Genomic DNA, 25,731 nt, shown 5'->3' with positions numbered 1-25,731 from the left:
GACATAAATTTTATTAATTTGAGAAATTCAGTAACCCTAACCGCCCCCAAAATTCCAAAAAATTAATTAGCAAATTTTTAACTGCAATTTACAATAAATGACGCACAAACACAAAACACCAAGTGAAGATACTTCGATTTAGGCGATACTGAATTCATTGAAATTACAATTCTTGGCTCTTTGATGGTGGAAAAGCTCGCTTTAACTGATAACTTGAAGACGTTAAAGCAAGGTTCACTACAACGACAAACACTCGATAACCACAGCACTCCGACTAAATTTTTTTGTAAGCGGGTAAACACGCTTCCACTTAACTCGACTTAATGTTCACTTTTATCACGACGTACAGAAAACTCTTTAAATACTCTCTCGCTTTCTGTGCACACAACTTTACAATTAAACAAGACAGTCTCTTGAAAAAAAACCTCGATAACCGCAAAACCGTTTTGCTACGTTTCAACGCCCACCATACCATGACCGAAAGGTCTCTGATAAACGTACGGTACGATTATTTAAAATCTTTCGTCCCCTTCATTTACTTCCTTTTTTCTTCCTTAACAAAATAATGCGTTGTTTTTCAATAACCTGCACCTCTACGCGCAAAACCTCCGCTTAAATCGGTGATAATATGTGCTTATCTTGAAACTAATTAGCCCACGCAGCGATAATGCTCTTATCGCAATGACAGGAGATAACACTTTTACAAAACACGTAATTTCTTAATTAAATAGACAAATTTAACAACATTAATTAATTTCGATACAATAATAAATTTGACCTCGAATTCAAATAATGTGATCAGATTTTCGTTTAATGTAAAAATTGAAATGCACATTCAAAGTGTCCCATTGTTACTGCAGGTACCGATACGTCCATATATCTATGGTATAGCAGTATGCCCTTTTTATAAACGGAAATCAGCGATCTTTATTGATGAAAGGTGTTAGTAAATGTCTCGACAGATTAGCCCAATCTGTCTTCCAACTTAAGATATTAAAAATGTAAGGGATGTCATTCAAGCGCAATTCTGCGACAGTGAACCTCGTAAATACTTCAGTTCGAACAGCAAAAATAATTACCGGAGCTTCAATCAGACGTCGAAAAAAAGAACTCCCACGCTCCTGTGCGCGCCAGTGCCACGAACCTCCATTAGGTCTCATTTGGGCGATGGAATCAATTTCCATTTTTATTATATGCGATTCGTCGATTCCTCCACTATCCGCGTCGTAAATTTGTAATAATTACGACGACGCGCGGCTCCAATTATCTTAAAACGGGACGCTCGCGGAAAACTCGTAAAAAATGTAAATAAGCGACGACGTTTCTGCTATTTTTGTTTTTTTTTCTGGAAAAACGTTGCGCCAGATGCTCTCTGAGGTCATAAAGTGTAATGGTTGGTAATAAAATGTTTGAAACAACGACGTTTATCTTTATGACGTTATTGTGTGATGCGTTAGAAAATTTTATTAAAAAGTTTCCAAACGGCATTAGTTTCGTAACTGTAAAAAGGAGCGAATAATTTGCAACAACGCTTTAATAGACACATAAAAGGCATTTTCATACATCAAGGGTAATAAACATGCATTCCATTGTAGATGCGAAGAGTAACAAAACGAAAAGCATGGATTATTACCTTTTGATGTTGACGCGCGTATCAAACGCTGGAAGGAATGAGATGTAATTTTCCGAACTTGTCAGGATTTGTAACGAGGGAGTGACAGATGGAGATCATTAGATGCAAACCCATTTAAAAAAAGGGCATAGGAGTTTCGGTTGCCGGGAAAATGGGAAATAAAGTTTTAGATAAGGCTTTTCGTGTGTATTTTGTGTTAGGAAATCAAACGACGTTTTACTCTGAACGAACGCATCTAAATGCAAAGACTTCGCCAAACAGCAGTCGAAACTTTGAAGTTTCTCGACATTCTTTAATTCAAAGCGTAATTCTCGAAGAATTATCATAATGAGAAAGCGATAAAATCGTCATGTGCCTCGACTTCATTCGAAGCCTTTAATTAACTTCGGAATTCCGATGTCTTCATTTTAACATCTAATTACTTCTCTCGAATTCATTCTACAGAATCTGCAGGCTTAGGCTCTGAAATCGATGTTTCCGGCAATCAAAGTAAAAACCACTCGAGAGTCCAAATTGAAGTATTTATTAGTAGGCAGGTACGTACTTCTAATATTACTCCGCACAACAGTGTGTTGGGGATGGTTCCTGCTAATAACTAAATGGCAATGTCTATAATTCGTAGTTCTTCAATATACATGTTATTGTTTTTTCCCAATATAACACTAATATCACAATTTTTCACTGTGAATTGTTAAGCAAAAAATAACATTATAAATTGTTGATACCTATACTTTCATCCCATGGAATTTGTGCTACATGTTTGTAAAGATCAAAATATCGTCGACTGCGGATAAATTTTTCTGAGCCGGAAATCAAGACGCAAATCAGTACATGCACTTACAGATAAATGAACTAAAACCTGGGAGAACATCCTTTCGTTCTTATTATTGACGTTTTATTTGCTGTCATAATTTCAGAACTAGAACATTCCTGAACCTTTTGTAAGAGATTAAGGTCCTTGCACGTGTACGAAGCTGCACCAGAATCAAAAATTCATTTTGGAGACTTAACGCCGATATAGCACAAAGCATGTTCTTGCCGTCAGTTTTTTTCTTGTAGATCCTCTTCTTAGGACAATTCAGTATGGTATGTCCGAAATCATGACATCTATAACACTTCACAATTTTCTTGAAGTCATCCAACGAATGCAGCTGCTTGATATTCATTGAAGTTTACGTGTACATCCTAAAGTAACTTTGTAAATATCCGTAAACCGTGATGGAAATGAAGTTAGCCTTTTCTAGGTTTTTTTATTTCTGTAGAGTTTTGTTTCCTTGATAGCTTTCGGGAGTTTGAAGACGAGATTCACAGCAACATGAGCTAAAGTGATATCTTAATTGGCCGTAGCCCCTTCTCTGCATAAGCATGAGGCCACTTCAGCATTGTGAGATTTGCTAAGTTAACATGTTTTAAAAACACGTAGGAATTAATTATCAGCCTACCTTTTATTTGATTCGTAGGGCGGGATTTAAGCAACTAATTTACGATTAAATTTGTCCGTCTGCGTTAGCAATTCGCCAGTTTGCAGGTAGTTTAATAATTAAGTAAGAAATTAAGGGAGGGCATTTCGGGAGATTTGTAATTGATTCGTGTTTTGGCAACCGAGGCGACCAGTGTGGGTCCATAAAAAAATTTTGAATTGATTCGCGTCTGAGCGACTTCAATCGTCTCAATCACAATTACGTGTTGTAAGATTCAGGTCTTGGGGGCAAAAGCAAGTAAGATCCGGATAATATTAGTTTCCATCGCCACTGTTTGAGGCTGCGGATAAATTTAGCCGCAAATCAAGGTACAAGTGCGTGCACCTACAGATAAATGAACTAGAACCTGGGAGAACATCCGATTGACATTCACAGCCAAATTGACTTTTCAAAAAAAAAATTTCTTTTCGTTGTAGAGTTATTTGCTGTCATAATTTCAAAAATGGAACCTTCCTGAACATTCTCGACGAGATTAAGGTCAAGAGTTAACGCCAGAATCAAAAATTCATTCCTTTTCTGGAAACTTCAACGCCGATATAGCACAAAGCGTGTTCTTGGCGTCAGTTTTCTTTTTGTCGAGCTTCTTCTTAGGACATTTGGACTTGCTATGGCCGAAATGATGTCATCTATAACACTTCAAAGTTTTCTCGAAGCCACCAGACCTTGGTTTCCCAAGCTGTTACTGTTACTGAGGTTTACTTGTACATCCTGAAATAACTTTTTCGGTATTCGGTATCGGTATTTGAAGACTGTGGGGTACTTAAAATGTTTAATTTTGATTGTGACCAGACCCAAAATCTAGAGCGAGATAGATAGGTAGAACATTTATAGAGATTCTATGGGCTATCTAAATTGAGAGGGTCGGATTTCCAATAAAAATATTTCAGTAGTCAAATGTTAAAATTAATCCGTAAAACGTGATGGAAATAAAGCTCACCTTTTCTGCGTTTTTTATTTCTGTAGACCTTTGTTTTCTTGTTGGCTTTCAGGAGTCGCAGTAACATGAGCTAAAGTTATATCTTAATTGATCTTATCGCCTCCAAACCACTGCATAAGCATGAGGTCACTTCAGCATCATCAGTTTTGCTAGGTTAACATGTTTTAGAAAAACGTGGTTTACCTTAGCTTTTATTTGATTGGTAAGGCGGGATTTATGCAACGAATTAACGATTAAATATGTCCGTCTGCGTTAACAATTCGCCATTTTATAGGTAGTCATTAATTATGTAAGAAGTGAAGGACGGTCATTCTGGGACGGTCCACCTACAGATAAATGAGTGTATCATTACAACGTGGCAGTGTCTTCTACTCACAAAAAATAAAGATATTGTCGTGCTTTTTTATGCATAATACACGCCTGGCAATAGAAATAGTTTAGTCTGGGTTATAAGGTAGTACCATGCTATATTTATCGATTTTTACTTTCATGGTAGTAGATTAGTGGGGAAGAGGCTCTTTACACATAAACATTTAAAGACTGACTGTCATATATTCAATATCTACGCCATATAATGCAAGAAAAATCCAGTCCTTAGAGAAATTCTCCAAAATATTGCATTTTCTCTTTGTAGGTACCTTCGTCCAACAATTTCGATATATTCACAATTAAGTTTGTGCATCGCCATGACGATTTTTTCGCACTCTGACAGTACTCTTCTCCGAGACTCCGTTCTGCAGACATTTGCGCTGAAAGTTTTGACATCCCGAACAGATATATCTCGTCCTGACGTTCCACATTCCTTTTACGAGTACCCTTTTCCGACACTTCGTTTTCAATCTTGTCGCTTTGACTTCACCAATAGATATCTCTCGTCCAGATGATTAATTTTGCCTTTGTAAGAACTGTCCCCTGACAAGCCGTTTTCGAGATATTCGCTCTATAGTACGGCCCTGCCTTGAAAAATGCTCCCACCAAGAAAAATTGAAAACTGGGTTGGTTTGGAGTGACATATTTGACCCATTTTGTAACTTGCTCTCGTACAATTGTCTCTCATTGTATGGAAATCTTCAGGATATTGAAGTCGGTCGCGTCCAAATTCACGAAGAAATAACTCGAGTTATGGCCATTAGTCTAAAGAAAAGCCAATCTGCTAATTTTTTCGTTTAAGTTTTTTCGTAATCAAAATGCCACTTTAAATACGACTTAAGGGTTCTGACCGTTTCACTACGACCGAGTTTTGTTTATAGTGCAACTTTTTCGAAATGATGTCACCGAACGTAATGGTAAATTTGCCTTTCTAGTTTAACTTCTTACGGTCGCAATTTAAGAATAGCTCCGGCGAAGTTAATATTAGTTGTATTAATAACTGTTGAGTATGCGTACGCTCTATAGTAAAGCGAATGGTCTTTACGGGACGACTGCCGCGTTACGTACCTTTTCTCCGACTACTCAGACACGGATTTAAAATATGGTCCTACTCCAATTCAGACCCACGAACGAGTTACGTTTCTTCCGCGAATACTAAACTTTGCACGGAAAATTGTTCACCTTTGAATTTTCGTTGCTTGCGTCTATCGTTCTCTTGCACTTGGAAACGAGTAACGCTCAATAGTTTCACTTACATTAAGTACGCTAATCTTGAAATATGTCTCCGTGGCCGCCAATCTTAGCAGAAAAATCTACACCTTCTTGCGACCAAAATCAACCTTGAATCTCTTACTTAGATGAAAACCGAATTCGAACCATTCCGACCCTTTCGTACCGAATTTTGTCGATTCTATTACCATGGTTATCACCTACGCCAGCCTTGAGAAACATTTTTCTCTCATGATAAAATATTAATAAATAGACGAAGTTGGGTAAAAAATGCTTCAGTGTTATAAAAAATCTTGAAGATAACACGGTGTTTTATAATTTAAAGGACTTTGCCCATTAACCTCGCTCCCTTCGGTCGCTCGGATTTAAAATAGGCATCGTCCTTTAAAGCACCTATAAAATAGTTATCTTTTTAGCCATACAGCAGCACGATATTTGATTAGATTTTGAAAAACAGATTATGCATTCTTCGTCACCAAATCAAGTGACCTTATTGTGCCCCTGCAAGATCTAGTGTGAAATATGAAACAGGAGCGAGTATTGTGTTTAATTCTACTGCTGATAGCCTTTTTGGGGTTTATCAATGCATATTACATTTTGCCTTAGTATGAGTACCATATACAAACAAAAGTTCGGTACTTACCAAAGTTATGTTGAAGTCGAAACAAATTGGGCTTCGCCGATTTCTTGATCCAATTCAAATTTTGTTGATCTGCAAACAAACTGTCTTAATTAGAACTTGGGTTGTTCAGACCTCATAGTCAGGGCTGTTACTATCATTTTTTAGAGAGAAATAGTTCATCAGGTAACATTGAAGAAAATTACGAATCTCATAGTTTTCCAGAGCCGAAATGGGCAATTCGGATTATTTGGTGAGCGGCTTTCATAAACAGTCAACTGAAACTCGACCCACCTCAAGTTTGACTCTAACATCCCAGATTTTAAGGAAAAGTGGGAAAATGGCACATGTTCGAATCGCCTATGACAGGGCTCGCTTACGTTACTAAAAGGTAATGCAATGACCTGAAGTTATAGGGAAGGAATCTTTAAATGGAACGCTACAAATTCCAAAAGCCCGTAAATTTGGGTGATTTGATGGACGTCGCCGATAGGTACGACGGACTTGGTTGTCGTTACTTCGTCTCTAAAGTTTAAGAGCTTATTTATACTGCCCTCGATACTGTATCAGTGTCCGAGAGACCCTCTCACTGTTAGAAAATATTAATTTAATGCCACTAATACAGCGAGATAAAAAATAAATACAATTCCGGCATTTACAATTTAAATAGGCGATGAAATTAATTAAAAACGAATCTCGACTAATTCGGACTCGTTGAAACACACAAATGGATCGGTTTCATAAATTTCGTGCGCAGTAGATCTCTTCGGAAAGTCATGTTTTTTTTTATATTTTTGTTGTAACATTAGAAAACATATTACGTAACGCGTTACGGCATTATGTAACTAACAACGTAAATAGCAAGCGTGTATTGTGTGAAACCTTTCAGATTGTGAAGTACAATTCTACTGAGTGAATAAACCTGTCTATATAAGCACGTTATCAATTAACTTAATGTATGTATTAATTAATGTAGTTGACATGTTGTCTATACAGTACATTCTTAGCAATAAAGCGATAAAGTGTAACTGGCTGAAATTTCCAACAACATATAGTAGTAGCAAGTAATGTTAATGTACCATTTTTGTCGGTAAATGGTACCTTAACATCGCATATTTTACATATACCAATCACTATGTGTACACTAATTTAGTTGAGATAACAAGCTTGATGCAGAAAAGGAAAGTTAACCACTTCTTAAGGTTTGAAAACGGAACGATACATACAAAAAAACCAAGACCAAAATATTAATTCAGACCCCATTGATAATCGGATTGCGATATTAGGTAGTTCAAACTTACGTACCCCATTGATAAATGGGTTTCGGATTGCGATAGACGTAGAAGAAAGGTAGGTAGTTAAATTAAAACATTGGCATGACCTATCCTATGAAAATAACTTCACCTCGAAAGAATATTAACAATTTCTCATTCACGTAAATATGTTTAGATAAATAATTTAGACAATTTTCGCTTGATGGCTCTGGAATTTTCCACTTCAACGACCCCCCTTATAGCCACCGTACCGAATGCCGTTGATGTGGCCGGGACGAATCATCCCTACAGATTTCGTGGTCCTCCCAGGTGCCACAGCTTCCCTGACAGCAAGGTTCAACGACTCTCGATGGGCTGTCTACAGAAACGTGCACCTGTTTGTCCCAAGCCGAGACCTACGTCTCTTAGCCACCGTTGTCGTATGTAAACACTGTGCCAGACGGCTCATTTCCGTTTTTCCATACATTCGGAACTCCCTGAATTTGAATATTTCGCACTTTTTTGTTATTGCGGTTCATGCAATAATTACGCGCTAACTTGTTGGGCTATTGACTTTGTGAAACAGCTGGTGAGTTCGAAAAAATGACTTATTTTGCTATTTATAGACAAACGATGTCGAACTCGTCAATTGTTTATAAAGACTTGAAGGCTGTATGGAAATATTATAGTGAATATTCTAGAAATGCTGATAGACATGGAAGAGCCATAAAAGATTAGTCACCGGCGGTAATAGACGAAGGTGATTGTGACGCATTTTTTCCGGGAAATACGATGTGTTTTGTTCGAGTTTATTCGGTTAACCGCACAAAATTGCTTATTTACCAATAAATTTGAAATTTTGCGGGATCCCAAGGGATTAACATCTAACGACCCCATAAATATCGGGATCGAAATTTTGCTGCGGGATTGCATTCCTTAATTCCCTTATATCTCCAGAACAGATTGTAGGAAGAGGGTACTAACAAAGATGAAATATATCCATTGGTGATGTCAAAACTTTAATAGGGAATTACTCGAAACGGAAAGTATTCTGGGCGAAACGCTACAAAAATTGACGCCATCGCGGAACCACAGGCATCCAGGAACCATGTCGTTCCTGCAAACCTGTTTTTAGTAAATACGGTTCGTGCCAGGGTTCGCGCAGCAGAAGACTAAACCCATTGCCTACCTTATTGAAGAAGGATGCCATTTGGGTTTCGGAAGAGGATCAAAATCGAGCTACTAAAACACCTCCTAGTAAGAGTGCCAATACTATGACAGTCCGAATCAGAGAGAGCCTTTTCCGTACGAACACTAGGCACTATATACAGGGTGAGCCAACGATTGCGCGGAGTAACTTAATGCCTTAAAGATAAGATTTTTCGATGGAGTGCTTTTGTATTATGATATGGTTGAATATTCTCCACATTTTAAAAATATTTGGAATTATACAGGGTGCGCCCACAAAGTAGGGCGCCCAAATGGTAAATTTTTTAAATAGAACCTCCTGTATTTGAATGCATTTTTGAATTCTACGTGTAATTGTACGTTTTGACGTCCTGAAAAATGAGAAGTGATAACGGGACGCATTTCATTAGCAAGTTGATATACTACCACCCACAATCCACCTCCGCGGAACACAAAAATCGAGAGTTGAAAAGTCAAACTAGTAATTTTCGTGAAAAATAATCGTGCCGACTGACCGGAGAAATTGGTCCCAATAGGTTTCGCGATGAAAAGCACTCAGAGTTTACGACTGCACCCGAGACCAGTAAACCATCATCCTTTGTGAGCAACTTTGCCTCCATTTAACCGACGTCGTATCTCTCCCAATGATCGCCCTCGAATTTGTAACACCCTGTGGATAACAATAGACCAAGACAAACGTTCCAAAGGCTCCATAAACAAGCGTGCTATAATTTCGTTATAAAAAGTGTTCTCAAACTAAATTACTTGTCGTAAATTTCCTAGGGACGAAAAGAAAATATAAGTTTAATAAGGTTGATTACGATTAACGAGATTGCGATTCTCAGCACTTGGAAGTAATGAAAACTTTTGAAGTATACCGTAATAGCTCGTTTGAAACTTTCTTTCTTTTTTTTTTATAAATCAAAGATAAAAATCCCTCTTTTTATTTTATGATGCCCGGAGGCGAAAACCCCGAGAGTATCTCGAAAATCTCATTTTCTACTTACAAACAAAAATTATTCTAATTCCTTAGTGACCATTTAAAGAGGCTCCTCTCTCCCTTTTGTGTTCTTTCACCGTTTTTGACAATCGGCGCGTTTATTTCGCCCGCCGATTTTCAATTAAAATTAATTGGTACTTTACAAGGCGAATGTCGGCGTAATAAAACCACGTTTTCGTGCGCGGAGACAAATAGTTCCGCTACCATAACAACTCGATGTCGTATTAAAGGGCGAGAGGGTTAATTTTCTTTTACGATTGGCCATGTTTGAAGATCGGCGTAATCCTGATTGTGTCGAACGATCCCAGAGGTGTTTACTTTACTCTTGGGGTTTCGAGACCGAGGAGGAAACGCGCAAATATTTTCGATTCGACCTACAAATATATATCAAACTGTGCGTCGGAATTGCTCGCCCATGTCAAATTCCGAGGGATGTATTTGATAGTTTCAGCAAGACGCTTTTTGATAAACGAAGTGGCGTCGTGATTTATTTGTTTCGGATGAAATATGGTCAGAAGGAATGTTTCGCGAGGGCACCGTTTATTGCGGTTCGAAAGATTTACATTCTTTTACTTGATGGGGTGGAAACCATTTATTTTAAATATTGACAGATACAAGATATAAATAAATAAAATTATGACAGGTTCGGGATTGCAATCAAACTCTGTACGTTTTTGTACTACGGAGGTGCTTTTTTCCGCTCCTTATTCATTCGTATTATTGTGGTATTATTTAACTTATATGGCAGTAAAGGTTTCTCCATTAACTATTCAATACTTCATTTGCAATAATAATAAGAAATTTCATATATCTGACAATTGAATTAATCTCATTGCTTTTTTTCTTGTTTTGAACGACCTTGCACCACAAACCAGGTCCCAGGCCACGAACATAAAACAAGGTTACGCCTTAGTTACATTACTGGGAAATCTCGGTTGCGACCTTTCACCACAAAACAAGGTCACTCATTAGTTACATCACCAAGACCGCAAGGTCAGCCTCAGTTAAGCAACCGGAAAACCTTAGGCCACGACCTTGTACCATTCGCTAAGTCGATCAGTCTGAATCTGAATCTAAATCTCCGAATGTGAGTTTGAATCTAAGTCTGAATATGAGAAAAATGTGTTTGAAAAGTCCATGGTTTTTTTCCTCAAAATGGGTAGTGTGTAATTAAATTCACGAAAACCCATACGTTTAATTAATTAAAGTTTGCGACTTGTTTCGACGTGTGTCATCGTCAGGCAAAGCTTAAGGATCTTAAATAATATACAATTTAGAAAGTGAAATCATATTAACAAAGGGAATGAAATTTGGTCAAATGTCAAATTTCATCTCTTCTGTTTTGTGTTTTCGTCAATTTAATCTAAATCTGAGTCTAAATGAGTCTGCTTTGAGTCTAAATCTGAGTTTGAATCTGAATCTGAGTCTGTATCTCAATCGGAAGGGGAGTCTGAATCTGAATCGGCTGGCGAGTCTGAATATGAGTCGCAATCTGAGTATCTGGACCTGAATCTGACCGATTATCGCACTGTTAATCTAAGCTCGAATTATTATTATTAATTTATTATTAAAGGGCTGTTTAAGGGCTGGTCATAGATTATTACATTATAACATAGTCTATCAAAGAAATAAAAATCTTTGGGGTACCTACTTCGAAAGTTACAACCCCCGCAATATAAGAGTGCTATACATGCTGGTATGAATTACTAATTTCGCAAGCTTAAAGCAAACGGAAATATAATATGAATCTCGCTCTGAATCTGAGCCATCATGTGAGTCTGATTATGAGCCTGAATCTAAGTCTGAATCTGAGATTGAGTCTGAGTCTGAACCTTAGTCTCAATCTGGGTCTGAATCTGACTTGTAATCACACTGTCAATCTAAGCCATAATTTTAATATTCAATCTGAATCTGAATCTTGCTTTGAATCTGAATCGGAATCTAAATGTGAGTCTGAATCTGAGCATGAGTCTGAATCAAAGGTCCGTATCTGTACCCGAAGGTGAGTCTGAATCTGAATCGGAAGGTGAGTCTGAATGTGAGTCTCAATGTGTGTATCTGGGCTTGCGTATGACTCGTATGAATCAGAACCTTAGTTTCAATCTGGGTTTGAATCTGACTGTTAATTTAAGCCAAAATCTTAAATTTAAATCTTAATCTCAATCTAAGCCTGAATCTGAGGCTGACTTTGGGTCTGAATCTGAGTCCGAATCTGAGTCTGAATCTGAATCCGAATCTGAATGTGAGTGTGAATCTGAGTCTGAACATGAGTCTGACTCTAAATTTGAGTTAGAATCTGAATCTGATTCTGAATCTTAGGGTGAATCTGAGCCTGAGTCTGAATCAAAGGTCTGTGTCTGCATCGGAAGGTGAGTCTCAATCTGAATCGGAGAGTCTGAATGTGAGTCTCAAAGTGAGTATTTGGGCTTGAGTCTGACTCGTCTGAATCTGAACCTCAGTTCCAATCTGAGTCTGAATCTGGCTGTTAATCTAAGCCAGAATCTTAATTTCAATCTTAATCTAAGCCTGAATTTGAGCATGAATCTCAATCTCAATCTGAGTTTGAACCTGAGTCTGAGTCTGAATCTAAATTTGAGTTAGCATCTGATTCTAAATCTTAGGCTGAATCAAAGGTCTGTATCTGCACCGGAATGTGAGTTGGAATCTGATTCTGATTCTGAATCTAAGGTTGAATCTAAATGTGTCTGAATCTGAGTCTGAACGTGAACCTGAGTCTGAATCTAAATTCGAGTTAAAATCTAATTCTTATTCTGAATCTGCGTCTGAATCTTAGGCTGAATCTGAGCCTGAATGTGAATCTGAACATGAGTCTGAGCCTGAATCTGATTCTGAATCTGCGTCTGAATCTAAATGTGAGTCTCAATCTGAGCCTGAGTCTAAATCAAAGGTCTGTATCTGCACCGGAAGGTGAGTCTGAATCTGAATCGGAAGGTGAGTCTGAATGAGAGTCTCAATCTGTGTATCTGGGCTTCAGTCTGACTCGTATGAATCTGAACCTTAGTTTCAATCTGGGTCTGAATCTGTAAGTTAATCTAAGGCAGAGTCTTAAATTTTAAATCTTAATCTCAATCTGAATCTGAACCTGAGTGTCAATCCGAGTCTGAATGGGAGTCCTGAATCTGAGTCTGAGTGTGAATCTGAGTATGAATCTCTAGTCTGAATCTGAGTTTGAATCTGAGTCATGCGTTAAACCTCTCACACAACCTTGGCCAGTTAGGCTTCTGCAGAAATTTATTATAAAAAATGACGAACATAAACTTCTTTAAGAATTTTAAAATCAACCGCCAATCACAAACGGAACGCGTCAAACGTCCCCACGTCTCCAATATGAAACGCGCGGTTCTTCCAAACGTCTGCGTCTTCGTTATCTCTTAACGTGCGTTAACTAATTTTGGCTTGATAAAACTCCCTATTGCAAACAACCAGATGGAACGAACCTCTTATAACGCACGCAAATTTGAAGAGATGTGTTTTATTCTAACACCTTATCTAAATTAACTAAATTACAAAAGCGATAGAATTAAAACGAAAACTATGCAATTATGAAATTTCTAAAAGGAAAAACAACACTACATACAAATTCAAATGAAACGAACTAACTCTGTGCTTATTTCGTAAATAATCCCCCAAATTTACTTAATAAATTGAAACATTCCCATATTCAGAATATCTCGTCATTTTTTTGGCGTTTAGACCGAAATAATGTCTACATGACCTTGTTCACGCAACAATATTGTTGTGGACGTTTTATCAGAATGATTAGGTTTTAATTTTGTTTAAACAATCACTTTGTACTTTATTTATTTGTTCAATTTTGTTACGTGTGACAACACGAGAGTTGAACATCTGGACATAATTGCGTAGCATTTGTAAAAGTTGATCTCCTGTTATAGATGAGTTTTGAAGCTAATTAGTTTCAAGATAGGAAAACATAGTTTACCGTTCAAAGACGCATTAATTTGTTAAGCAAGTGGAGGAGAAAGTTTAAAAGAAAGGGAAACTGTTTTTAGTAGGGGAGACGAACGTCTATCGGGACACTTTCGGTGTTGTTTTTTACGCCGTTCATTTGGTAGTTTTGCCGTCTTTAATTTTGGGCATGTGGAGAATAAACTCTCTTACTGTAAGATATTCCATAATGAAATGTATAGGACGAGTAGTAAAGGGCTCTCGTTTTGGTTCAACGTGGGAGGGGGGGGGGGAGCAAGCTGGGGGGTATAGAATACCAACCAATACAAAAACTCCTACAAAGCATGTAAAAGCATTTTGTAGCTACCAGTTTTGAATTAATGTCTGTTCAAGAGCGCATAAATGACGCCCGACTTCCTTCTTAATTATCAACGAAGTGAATGAAATCCTGGCCACGAGTACCTTAGTTTTTCTCCAAAGCCGGTTAATTAAATTTTCCGCGCTGTTTTTTATATTGCATTAATGAAACATAAAGACGGCGAAAGAGCTTTTAAAGCCACTTACTGTTATAGCTTTTGTTTTTTTCCTCGGGAAGGCTTACAAATTTTTCCGTAATACAGCTTCGTCCGTGTGTATAAAAATATACGTTCGACCCGGTGTTTTTTATTGGTTAAGTGTAATTACGAGAAACGCTAATGGATAAATGTATCATTCCTTAATTAAATTTAAATAGGCCATAAAAGTGTGCTGCCATTCGCTTTAATTTACTTCCTACAATCTTAATTAAGATAGAATTTACTCCCTCAATAATTCCGATTTTATCTTTAAACATTTTCGGGACTTAGACCACTTGACCAATGCCGAGCGAGTCGAAGGCGAGTTCGGCATAGCTCGGGCTCTCCCTTAGAGTCGCCTTTCTACGTCCACGGTGGCAAACGACGTTTACCAACGGCCAAACAGACACTACACTCTTTTACACACCGGCTCGTGTCTTCTGCTAAACTCGCCTTTCTACGTCCCCGGTAGCATACCAAGAGCCAAATACACACTACACTTTTTTGCACACCAATGCCGAGCGAGCTGAAAGCGAGTTCGGCATAGCTCGGGTCCTCCCTTAGACTCGCCTTTCTACGTCCCCGGTAGCATACCAAGAGCCAAATACACACTACACTTTTTTGCACACCAATGCCGAGCGAGCTGAAAGCGAGTTCGGCATAGCTCGGGTCCTCCCTTAGACTCGTCTTTCTACGTCCACGGTGACAAACGAAGTTTACCAACAGCCAAACGCACACTACACATTTTGTACACCAATTCCGAGCGAGCCGAAGGCGAGTTCAGCATAGCTCGGGTACTCCCTTGGACTCGCCTCTCTACTTCCACGGTGTCAAACGAAGTTTACCAACGGCAAACGCACACTACACATTTTGTACACCAATGCCGAGCGAACCGAAGGAGAGTTCGGCATAGCTCGGGCCCTCCCTTAGACTCGCCTCTCTACGTCCATGGTGGCAAACCACGTTCAGCAACGGCTAAACGCACATTACAGTTTTTTCCACACCAATGCAGAAGGGCCCTAAGTTTACAGTTTAAGACAAATCAAAAACACGTTCGACTCGCATTGTGTAAGACATATATCGTGAGGTTATAGGTATAATAAATTGAATTAAGCGACATGTGATAAACAAACGTGGTTGAATCGAAATGGCAGATGACTCAAAATGATCACCCTTCCTCTAACGAAGTAAAGTGATCTAGGACTTTCGATTCTTAACAAACGCACCTTATATACCAAAGCCGAGTGAGATCTGCATAAATCAACTGCCGACCCGAATTTAGGGGTTTATAAACGATTCTGGTTACAAAATGCGAAGCGTACACTAATGCCGAGCGAGCCGTAAGGGAGCTCGGCATAATTCGAGCTCACCCTTCGCACAATGAAAATGGCTCGCATTTTTTGTACACCAATGCCGAGCGAGCCGAAGTAGAGTTCGGCATACCTAGGGATCTACCGTAGACCCGCCCCTCTACGCCCACGGCGGCCAACGATGTTTACCAACGGCCAAACACACATTACACTTTTTCAATCATACATCCAACTTAATAAAAAACGGCGATTTTTGCGAAAACGTAGAACTATATAAAATAGCGATTCACTACCTTTATATTCCACTTGAAATACTTGTAAGTGGCAAACTTCGGCTACACTCCGTACTTTACAACAAAATCATAGACACAAATTTTAACACATTTTAAAAATATTTGGAATTGTACAGGGTGCGCCCACAAAGTAGGGCGCCAAAATGGTACATTTTTTTAAATTGAACCCCCTGGATTTGAATGTATTTTTGAATTCTACGTGTAATTGTACGTCTTTGTTTATTATATGGTTAATATCCGAAAAGCTAGTAGTTTTAAAGATAAATCGATTTTTAAGAAAAATTGGGCATTTGCAAGCGTCAGTGTATTGTCACAATTATTACTTAAATTTTGAATCCAGGTTTTATATATTTTGTCCTGGGTTAAGTAAAAGTCAAATAAATACATCTACTATGAAACATTAAAAAAAATAGCTTACAGGGTGTTGTTTTTTGTAGATCCAAAGTTACAAAACTTCATATTAAAAAATCTCACTTTTTTAAATGGAACACCCTGTATATTTTTCTGTCATGTTTTAGCTCCTCCAAAAACCTTCAATTTTTGATAATAATGTCCTATATCTATCTCTGATAGTTTCCGAAATATCTTGGTTTTCCTGGTTTTTATATTCTAATCTTAAATAAGTTATATGTTATTACATAATAGTGAGGTGGCCATGCAAAAAAAGGCAATTTTATCTGCCTCTTCCAAAGCTAAAATCATATTTATTAATTCATTTTTCTAATAATTCATTTAAGTCTATAAAAACTGGAGAATAAATTTGATACTAAAACATAAACAAATATCTTGGTTTTCCTGGTTTTTATATTTTAAACTGAAATAAGTTCTAATTTACATAATAATGGGGTCAATATGAAAAAAAAATGAAACTAATATCACTGACTGGATGACATTAGGAGTTAAATTAAATTTGCTTTGTAGTCAAAATGTTTTTACTTATTCTCCAGTTTTTGGACTTAAAATAAATTGTTTGAAAAATAAATTAATCGATATGATTTTCGTTTTGCACGAGATAGATAAAATTGCCTTTTTTTTTGGATAGCTACCTCACTATTATGTAAATTACATATAACTTATTTAAGATTAGAATATAAAAACCAGGAAAACCAAGATATTTCGAAAACTATCAGAGATAGGTATAGGAAATTATTATCAAAAGTTGAAGGTTTTTGGAGGAGCTAAAAGATGACAGAAAAATATACAGGGTATTCCATTTAAAAAAAGTCAGATATTAACCATATAATAAAAAAGACGTACAATTAGACGTAGAATTCAAAAATGCATTCAAATACAGGGGGTTCTATTTAAAAAAATGTACCATTTTGGCGGCCTACTTTGTCGGCGCACCCTGTATAATTCCAAATATTTTTAAAATCTGGAGAATATTCAACCATATCATAATATAAAAGCACTCTATCGAAAAATCTTATCTTCAAAGCATTAAGTTACTCCGCGCAATCGTTGACTCACCCTGTACATCATATGTTTACGTATGAAATTTGAATCTCAATATAAAAAGTCGAAGAAAAAATAGCACAAAATGGCGACAAAATTACATACTATCATTGAATTTATAAATTCAATGATACTATGTAGTCAAAAGGCGCAATCTGCATCGGTCGGATATTGAAGTTGCGACATTAAAGATTGAGGCATTTGTTAATTGAACGCGGCTTATACTTTTAAATTTCAAGCTTGAAGCTTGAATTGTCAACGTAAAGTTAAAAGCGGAATCTTGAGTATAAAGTGAATCTTAAAACTGAAATTTTGACTTTTGAACTTGGGACGTGAAGCTGGAAGATTCAAAGTTTTTGGAACCTTGGCGTTCGGATGCTTCGATGCTTAAAATATGGCTGTCGAATTTTGAATCTGTAGCCTTGAGATTGAAAATTTAGCCATAAATTGCCTCGAAAAATCCAAATCTCAATATTACAAGAAATCGCATAATTGTTGAGTGAAGGATTACTCAATGGTATAATCACTATGGGTTTCAATCGGCAGAAGCATTGAGTAATTAACAACGGTATAAGGTTTAGGCAAATGAAACCCACCCAGTTTTAAGCGAAATGTGTACAATACGTGTACGCAATTACGCTTAGAATTTGTAAAATGGCACGTGGGTATTTCATTTTCGTCCCGACAAAGCTGCAATTTTAACAAGTCACGTCGGCTAGAAAAGAATGCAGCATCGCAACTATTGTTAGCCGAGGGAAAAAACGATTTTAATTACGCGCTCTTAATTAGGATTTTACTAAATGGCCCTCTTTGTTTCGACGAAAATAGAACTCACTTTAATTTACGAACGAATCGGCATAATTTTCAAAAATTTATCGTTCCCTATTTCCATGCCAAATCAACCCGACACATATTGTTCAAGTCGGCCACTTCTATTTTTAATCCGACAATACGAGCGCGGGATCTAGAAAAACGTGGAAATTATGCAAATTTCCTTTTTACTAATTTAATGTTTGTGTACATGTAAACACGGCCATTACGGTCTTAATATTTGAGTCATAATTTTCTGCAAGTCGCAGTGATGTTCCTCGGACGTGTCATGTGTTGCCTACTGGCAGGCGTTCATTTATCTGCATATTGAAAAACTTACCCTCTTTAGGCATTTCTCCTTTGTCCTGAGATCACTCTGTTCGATTCACTTATCCGACTCCGTTCGGGGTTTTTGTATCACAATCAACCTCTTTTGCGTGGGGGTCCACTACCATTGTTGGCTTACGCAATCGTACCAACAACTTAATATCGGCACGTGATTATTTTAATTCACTTTGCTTTTGAATTGCAAATTTATTGCACGGTTCAACGCGGGAATAGGTACGATCAGACTCACAGGTTTTTACGTAATACGTTGTTACTCTTCCTTATTGGTCTACATGAATTGAAGCTCACTCGCGACACTTAGATTTTGACTGACCACAAAACCGTACTATTTCTTATCACTAATAAGCGGAATGGCTGAATTTACACCTTTTTTTCGAAAGTTCCACAGCAATACTATTCTATTTAAATGGTCCATTGTGGCATTTCTCACATAACACGTAAAGCAAATTTAAAATGCTTATATCACCATCAATAATATGTACATGGTGTCCAAAATCAAATTTCCACCCCTCGTTATTAACCGGAACATTTACGAAAGGAACAAGTAAACCAAAACTGTCTTCCATATTTTAATACATATTTGACGTGCTCGAGTTTTTTTTCTAAAGTGATTTATTAGGGGGCGTAAATCTTGGTTGAGACACCCTGTATACGCGAGTGAGGAGTAACATTATACAAATTAGATCCGTGTAGACTTAGACCAAAATAAAATGGAAATGCATTGAGATTTACAGTGTAGTAGGATTTTCCTTAGTTTGCGCGCACGTTATTGGTGTATTATGACCTCATCAATGGAAGAGAATACGTGTGTAGACAGTCATACGGACAGTGCTGCATTGTGGGTAGTATACATCAACGACTTCTGTCGCCCAAGTACTTACTCAAAAAAAGGTTGCCTATGTCGCGAACAAGGTCGACATTATTTGGACGTAAAGGAAAAATTAAAAGAAAATCAATTTAATTGTTTTTTTCGTAATATCATCGACAGCAGTACTTAGCAGCAGAAATCGAGAAGCGACTACAATTTAATTTTTGTGCGTAAGAAAAGACGAGAACATAAAATATGTTGCGCACAGAACCAGGCGATGTCAGGGAAACCTTCTTCGGGACAAAAACCCGGGCATAGCCACAAATACACGATCTAAAAAACAACAAAAGCAAAAGAAAATTCACACTTTTCAAATGTTAAATTCAGGTCACGAATTTTAGGATTCTGGGAACGTCATATTTTCCAAAATCATCAACGTGCATCGTTCCAGCGGGTTGTTGAACGTCGCAAGAGAGATAGTTTCGAATAAACCATGCTGCATGGAATTTAAGGAAACAAATATTGCAACTATCTCCAAAAATTCCACTTTTAATGCATCATTTGAAAACTCAACTTTTTTTGCTGTAGTTGTGCTTTTGTCCAGGAAGAACTTGGCAAGTTTTCCAGTTAGCTACTGTGACAACTAGCATTTTGCACAATAATCAGCGATGGTCCTTCTAAATTTGGTACCAGATGGTCTCCGAACCACTTAAGAAAACTGCTCTTGTTCATTTCCCCATAGTAATCTGGATCGTTTGTTTTTCAAGCGAAAATTAAAGACGCTCCAGTCATGTTTCCGGCATATTGTTTTCATCAATGAAATTTTTGTTAAAGTTGTCTCATGTTATCTCCGCTCATTGCGATAAGGATTAGATATCACTGCGTGAGCTAATTCAGTTTAGATAACCAGATGTTTTTCGCCGACGTAAACATGTGTTTAATTTACTCGAACAGGCGCAAAAAATTACGGTGGTTTGTTGGTGATAATAAAGGTGGTATAGAAGATAGTTAGTTGTGACTGTTTAAGTCAAGTTAAGCGCAATCAGTAATTACAACGAACCCAGTGCTTTCTAAGTTGAAAATCAAGTGCATACAAAGAAGTGAAGTTCCAGAATTAATGTCAGCTAGTTTTTTTGTGCTTGTGGGGTCTATTTGCTGAAAACCGCAGTTTGGCCGGATATTTCGGACTATTAACACTTTCTGTACTGGAGTACTGGAGTTTTTTCGTGGTTCACAAAGGAGCTTCAATTACCAAAGAACGCTGACTTGTCCTAGGGTAATTTTGACCGGTGTGATTTTGTCACCAAGTCTAAATCCAATTTTAGAACACATTTGTTAATACTCAAGACCAGTAAGAATTTCAAATTCGCCTAGTATGAACCACTACACCCTAAATCCCTCGCTGTTCTAAGCCTCTAAGGAAATAATACGCCACACGCCGGGAAATTGCTGGGAATATCAACTGAAAAAAACGCAGATCATGTTTAGGGCGAATGTTTGATTGGAATCAGATTTACTAGATCATACAAACTTAAGAGCTGAATAAGTCCAATTTTGTTACTTTTTCTGTCATATCCTTTTGAAATAGACCGCTTCGTTGAAATCAAAATAATCTTCATCTAGGAAAAAAATTCAGAGTCGAGGATTTTGCTGAATGTAAGTCTGGTGCATTACGTTCGCTACCTTCTTTAAGCTTTTACGCGCAAACGAACATCAAGTCCCCTAAAATAGCATCTTCTACAACTCTCGTACCATATGTTTACAATTTATGCGGTCATTCGGTGATTTCTCAAACGATTTTTTATTTCTATCGATTCGTGCAGTAAACGTTTAGAGTTCGAGATAAATCTTAAAAAATACTACGATTTCAACGGGACAAATATAAAAAAAAACGACAAGCTCAAAGGACGCCTCAGTTCGCCAAGTCGTTAAAATTAACATATATTCGGTTAATTGACACCAACGCCTTCGGCTGTCAAACTTTATAAATTTTCCACTTAATCTCTGGGATTTAATAATCGACCATCTGTATTAATGCAAGAGTTTCTCAGAAACTTTTTTGTAGAGTGTTCCTCGGAGTGTTCTATTCTGTGAAACTTCATGTTATTAATAAATTGAAGCGCTAATTAAACTTGCTATACATATAATATGATCTTTCACCTGAAGGATGGATGCTATATCTAGTTTCACTTCGGGAACTGAAACTTTGCTCATGTCGACTGAGTTTATTATGCTATGTCCAATATAAATAGTAGTCGGTTTGGCGTAATGGTTTAAGACTCGGACTATCACCTCGCAGGTGCTGAGTTCGAATCCCATAGATTTTTCGCTACATTTCTTTTCTTGAACTTTCTTTACGGATCATGTCTCACTGTCTTCGAGGTGGCCAGCACAGATATACCCACGCACCTGCTCATGCGTGATCCCACATAGCATTCGATATCTTACGCATATACCTTTTAGATCCATAATGTACAGGGAATATCCTATCTTATGGATATACTATGGACATATGTATTTTAGGTCCAGTATGGATATTCCATAAATATGTATTTTGAATGTTTAGTCACTCAAAGTATAAAACATAATATGCATCATAGATCTAAAATATACCAGGAGTATCACGCACATAGTATGTATCTTTTATGTATATTAAAAGTACACCTCATCATATCTCCTCGCGATGAAATTCTTTGTAAATCCATGGGATTATAAGGCATGTATATACGTTTTGGATTAGATACATGCGTTTTCTGTATTACCGACGTTATAGTCTCATTTTTTATGGATTATGGCGATCAAAATTAAGGTGCTATTGCAAATACCGTTCATTCGTCTAAAATCAGGAGTGTTATTCCTCGAGTTATTAATGAGTTTGTTTTTTTAATTTGGACAGTAATTGAGTAGTTGAAAGTAATGAATTTTATTGTTTGAATTTGGTTTGTGCATGACCTAAAGTTGCAAATATGTGTTAGTGATATGGAAAGACTAGATGGGAATTAGTAAGGGCAAGAATGGCAGGTATGTTAGCAAACTAATTCACAATCTGTTATTAAATGACGCTACAGTGTTGAATAAAACAATAAAAATTCGTTAAGTACATTTTCCAGCTTTATGCTAAAAATTTTAGAGGTGATTCAGTTAAAGTAAGAATAATATTTTCATTAATCTTACTTAATTACTGGTCTTAAGTATTAACAAATTTGTTTTAAAAGCGGATTTGGGCTTGGTGACAAAATCACACCGGTCAAAATTACCCTAGGACAAATCAGGGCTCTTTGGTAATTGAAGCTCCTTTGTGAAACACGGAAAAACTCCAGTACTCCAGTACAGTATTGTCAATGGAAAAATGCGGTTCGTCCCAGATTGCTTCATGTCAAAAGTCTAGGTGGAGAAGTTCGTATTCGCGGTGTGATGAAATTTAGTTTTTGTCATCATCCAGCATCCGCTACTACGAAAAATCTTGATAATACTTTAATTTTATCAATTTTGGTAAAACTCCGCAGCTTTCATCAACTCCACAATTACAAAGAATTATATGACAATTTTTTAATTAAACACTTGGCATAACCTTGGGTACCAACAGAAAAATTTAACATCTAGGTCGCAACTTGGGCTCGATTAAACACAAAACTATGCATTTACAGATGAAGCAAATCTTTTAGACAAAATCAATGAAATAAGGCTGAAATAAAAATAGGCGCTCAGGGCCCGAACACACATACCACGCCACATGCGATCGATTGACAGAAAGTGTTAATAATCCAAAATATCCGGTCAAACTGCGATTTTCAGCAAATAGATCTCACAAAAACTACTCACTACTTACTCGTTTATGAATAGCATGCATATTATTTTTTTATCCGTTCGGTATTTCATTGCCAATAAAATTTAAGGATTCTCATTAAAAAGAATTTATTTATGTATAAATGCTAGGAAGCTTCCCGAATATTACAGGAATCTCTATAGAACATCCATTCTGAATGTATTAAACATACATGGAATATCGTATTGAACATCTTTCCACATTACAGTGATATTCATGGTATATCCACTTGTCAGTATACCAATTTACACAGCATGTCTAATGCATATACTTACATGAATATTATACATAAGACATCCAAAACATGTCCGTTGCAGATACATCGGACATACTTTTCCACATTCTATGGATATACAAAATCCCACATAGTATGTGCATGTTATATGCAATGTACAGGGTGGTCCACTGAAAACAGTCAATGCCAATTTTGCTAACTTAACGACAGTTTTGCCATAAACCCTCGAACACGTTATTTTTAGTTTTGAGGGGGACACCTAAATTAAGTAATACTGCTTACATAACTTTAACCCTGACAAGAGGGTGAATTTCACCCCAAACATTTTAAACGGGAAGGGATAATAAGTGTTAGATAGGTCGAAAGGAATGTTCATTATGGTTTCAGAACTGTTTTTATTTTTCAAATTCGATCAGTAGTTCCAGAGAAAACTCGATTTAAATGGATTTGCAGAGCCGTTTTAAATGTTTATTAAGTAGGCGTTGAAGTTGAAATAATTGAGAGCTTGTGTCAGATAAGAACATCTGACATAAGTGCAATAACTGCACACGCAATGAAGCGAATTTGTGAAGGCAGAATCGCCATTTAAAAAAAAATCGAAACAATTTCCACCCTTTTGCTATAGTGAAAACCGTCATTGTTTTTGAATTTATTTACCACAAAATTAAACAAGTTAATTTGACACACTCACAAATTGGCTTCACTGCTTGTGCACTTATTGTAAAAGTGCGAACTTTATTTCAATTTAGGACCTAAGCACCGAGACTATACTATAACTTGCGAGTGTTAAAAACGGATCAACTCCTAGTCAGAAAGTAATTATCAAAATAAATACTTCCTCAGGAATAACGCAGTTATAATTATTTAAATGACTATAACAAAAAATATATTAATTACTATTCGGCTGTATCGAAAACTTTCGACGAAATAAAATATTATCTTTGCATCCTGGGCACGGCCGCCTGAACTCAGAAGAGTGCTCTCTACCAATAATCCGCAATCAGATACAAACACAAAATAAAAGAGAGGGATATAAAGTGCGAAAAAAAATCTAACGTTTGTCACGTCGGGTGACTCGAATACTGAAAAACCGTAATTAATATGAAATGGAAAACAATAATTGAATTTGCGTTTAACAGCAAAAGCAAAATTTTGACCCAACAGGAGTTCTCGGTACAAATAGCAATATTCTTTCAAAAGTATAAATAGGGGTCGCTACATGGCTTCCGATTGTCGTCCCACAAAAGGGCGTTGGTTTCCGGTCTCATACGTCACTATGTTATTGTGAAAGTCCGCAAAAAAAACTTATGCACCGCATCTGGGAAAATTAAGGTTCTTCATATGGTTATAGAAGTCTGCGTTGCTTTGGTTTTCTGATTGTTTACTATTAAAGCCGTAGGGGGCGAGTTTAGATAAAGAAAATGTGGCATCTCTGCCTCGTCACAATGCGATTGAATACAAGAAATTGCTTTAAACAGAAATAATTCATTTCAGCAGTTAATTAATCTTCATCTCGTTTTCACGTAACTCCGGAAAAGTTCTCACCGATTGTCCATTCGAAGTTTAAAAGCCACTAGGCAAGTAGAAAATACAATAGAATTCCCTTCTCGTTTTAAATTAGTCATTGCTCAATACAATTTCAATACTTTAATTAAGCCCGCGAGTGTAACCATTCTTTTAATTAGGTCCGGTTACAGTTATTATTTTAGTTAATTACTGGCAAACATCCCTAGCAATACTAAATACAAAGAAGCTCCTTATTAAAAAAAAAAGCGCAGATTAGGTGCATCCTAAGAGAAATCGACGCGATATTGGTTACTTACCGTATTTTGTGACATATCGTGGCCAACTAAGATTGCAGTATAGCTTTAGTGCTTATACCATACAGTACATGGTCTGCTATGGTTTCAATACGAAATGGGTGGCCACGGATCGGGGCACTGTAGTCATCGGTATGTGAATCTCAGGGTAAACTAAAATCGTGTAAACACAGACGAGATTGCTGCAATTGTAATCAGTACACCGGTTGTCGTCACCTTCAACTGGAGGTTGATCCAGCGTAGGGTTTCTCGCACCACGAAGGAATTAACTTACTTTGGAAGGTACGGGGCGAACACACAAAATGGCCGACGGGAATCCTGTACCAAAATGGCTCCGCTTCCGACCTCGTGCGTAAACAAATAGTACGTTGTATGGCGGGGAAAGGGAAGTTCATAGCTCTCCGTTCATACGTTTCCGTTTGTCCGTTAGCCAATCAGAAGACAGCAAATTTTTAAATCGTACGTCGTCCGTTTACGACGGAAAAGTTGGTTGAAGTTGAACATTTACGTTTCCGTTGGTCCGTTTTTAACAATAGTGAGGTTATGTTTGGTATGTTAACAGCGTTCGCCTATTCGTTCTTCACGGTAATAATCAGATAGCAATGTGTTCTTACTTTCGTACCATTTTCACATAC

At 37.2% G+C, this 25,731-nt stretch overlaps 1 long non-coding RNA gene across 1 annotated transcript in view; it reads right to left on the bottom strand.

The window, feature by feature from the left end:
* LOC116175086 overlaps window positions 1–18,562 on the bottom strand; it is a 29,340-nt gene extending 10,778 nt beyond the window's left edge. Inside the window, exons 1-2 of the long non-coding RNA XR_004146241.1 lie at window positions 18,400–18,562; window positions 6,294–6,362 (exon numbers count right to left, since the gene is read on the bottom strand). This is a non-coding gene — a long non-coding RNA (uncharacterized LOC116175086). The remainder of the gene's footprint in view (window positions 1–6,293; window positions 6,363–18,399) is intronic.
* Window positions 18,563–25,731: the final 7,169 nt, after the last annotated feature.

This window comes from Photinus pyralis, unplaced genomic scaffold, assembly GCF_008802855.1.
Source record: "Photinus pyralis isolate 1611_PpyrPB1 unplaced genomic scaffold, Ppyr1.3 Ppyr1.4_LG6, whole genome shotgun sequence".
Classification (NCBI taxonomy): domain Eukaryota; kingdom Metazoa; phylum Arthropoda; class Insecta; order Coleoptera; family Lampyridae; genus Photinus; species Photinus pyralis.
Note: the sequence above shows the minus strand (reverse complement) of the source record. Positions and strands in the feature narration are given on the sequence as shown.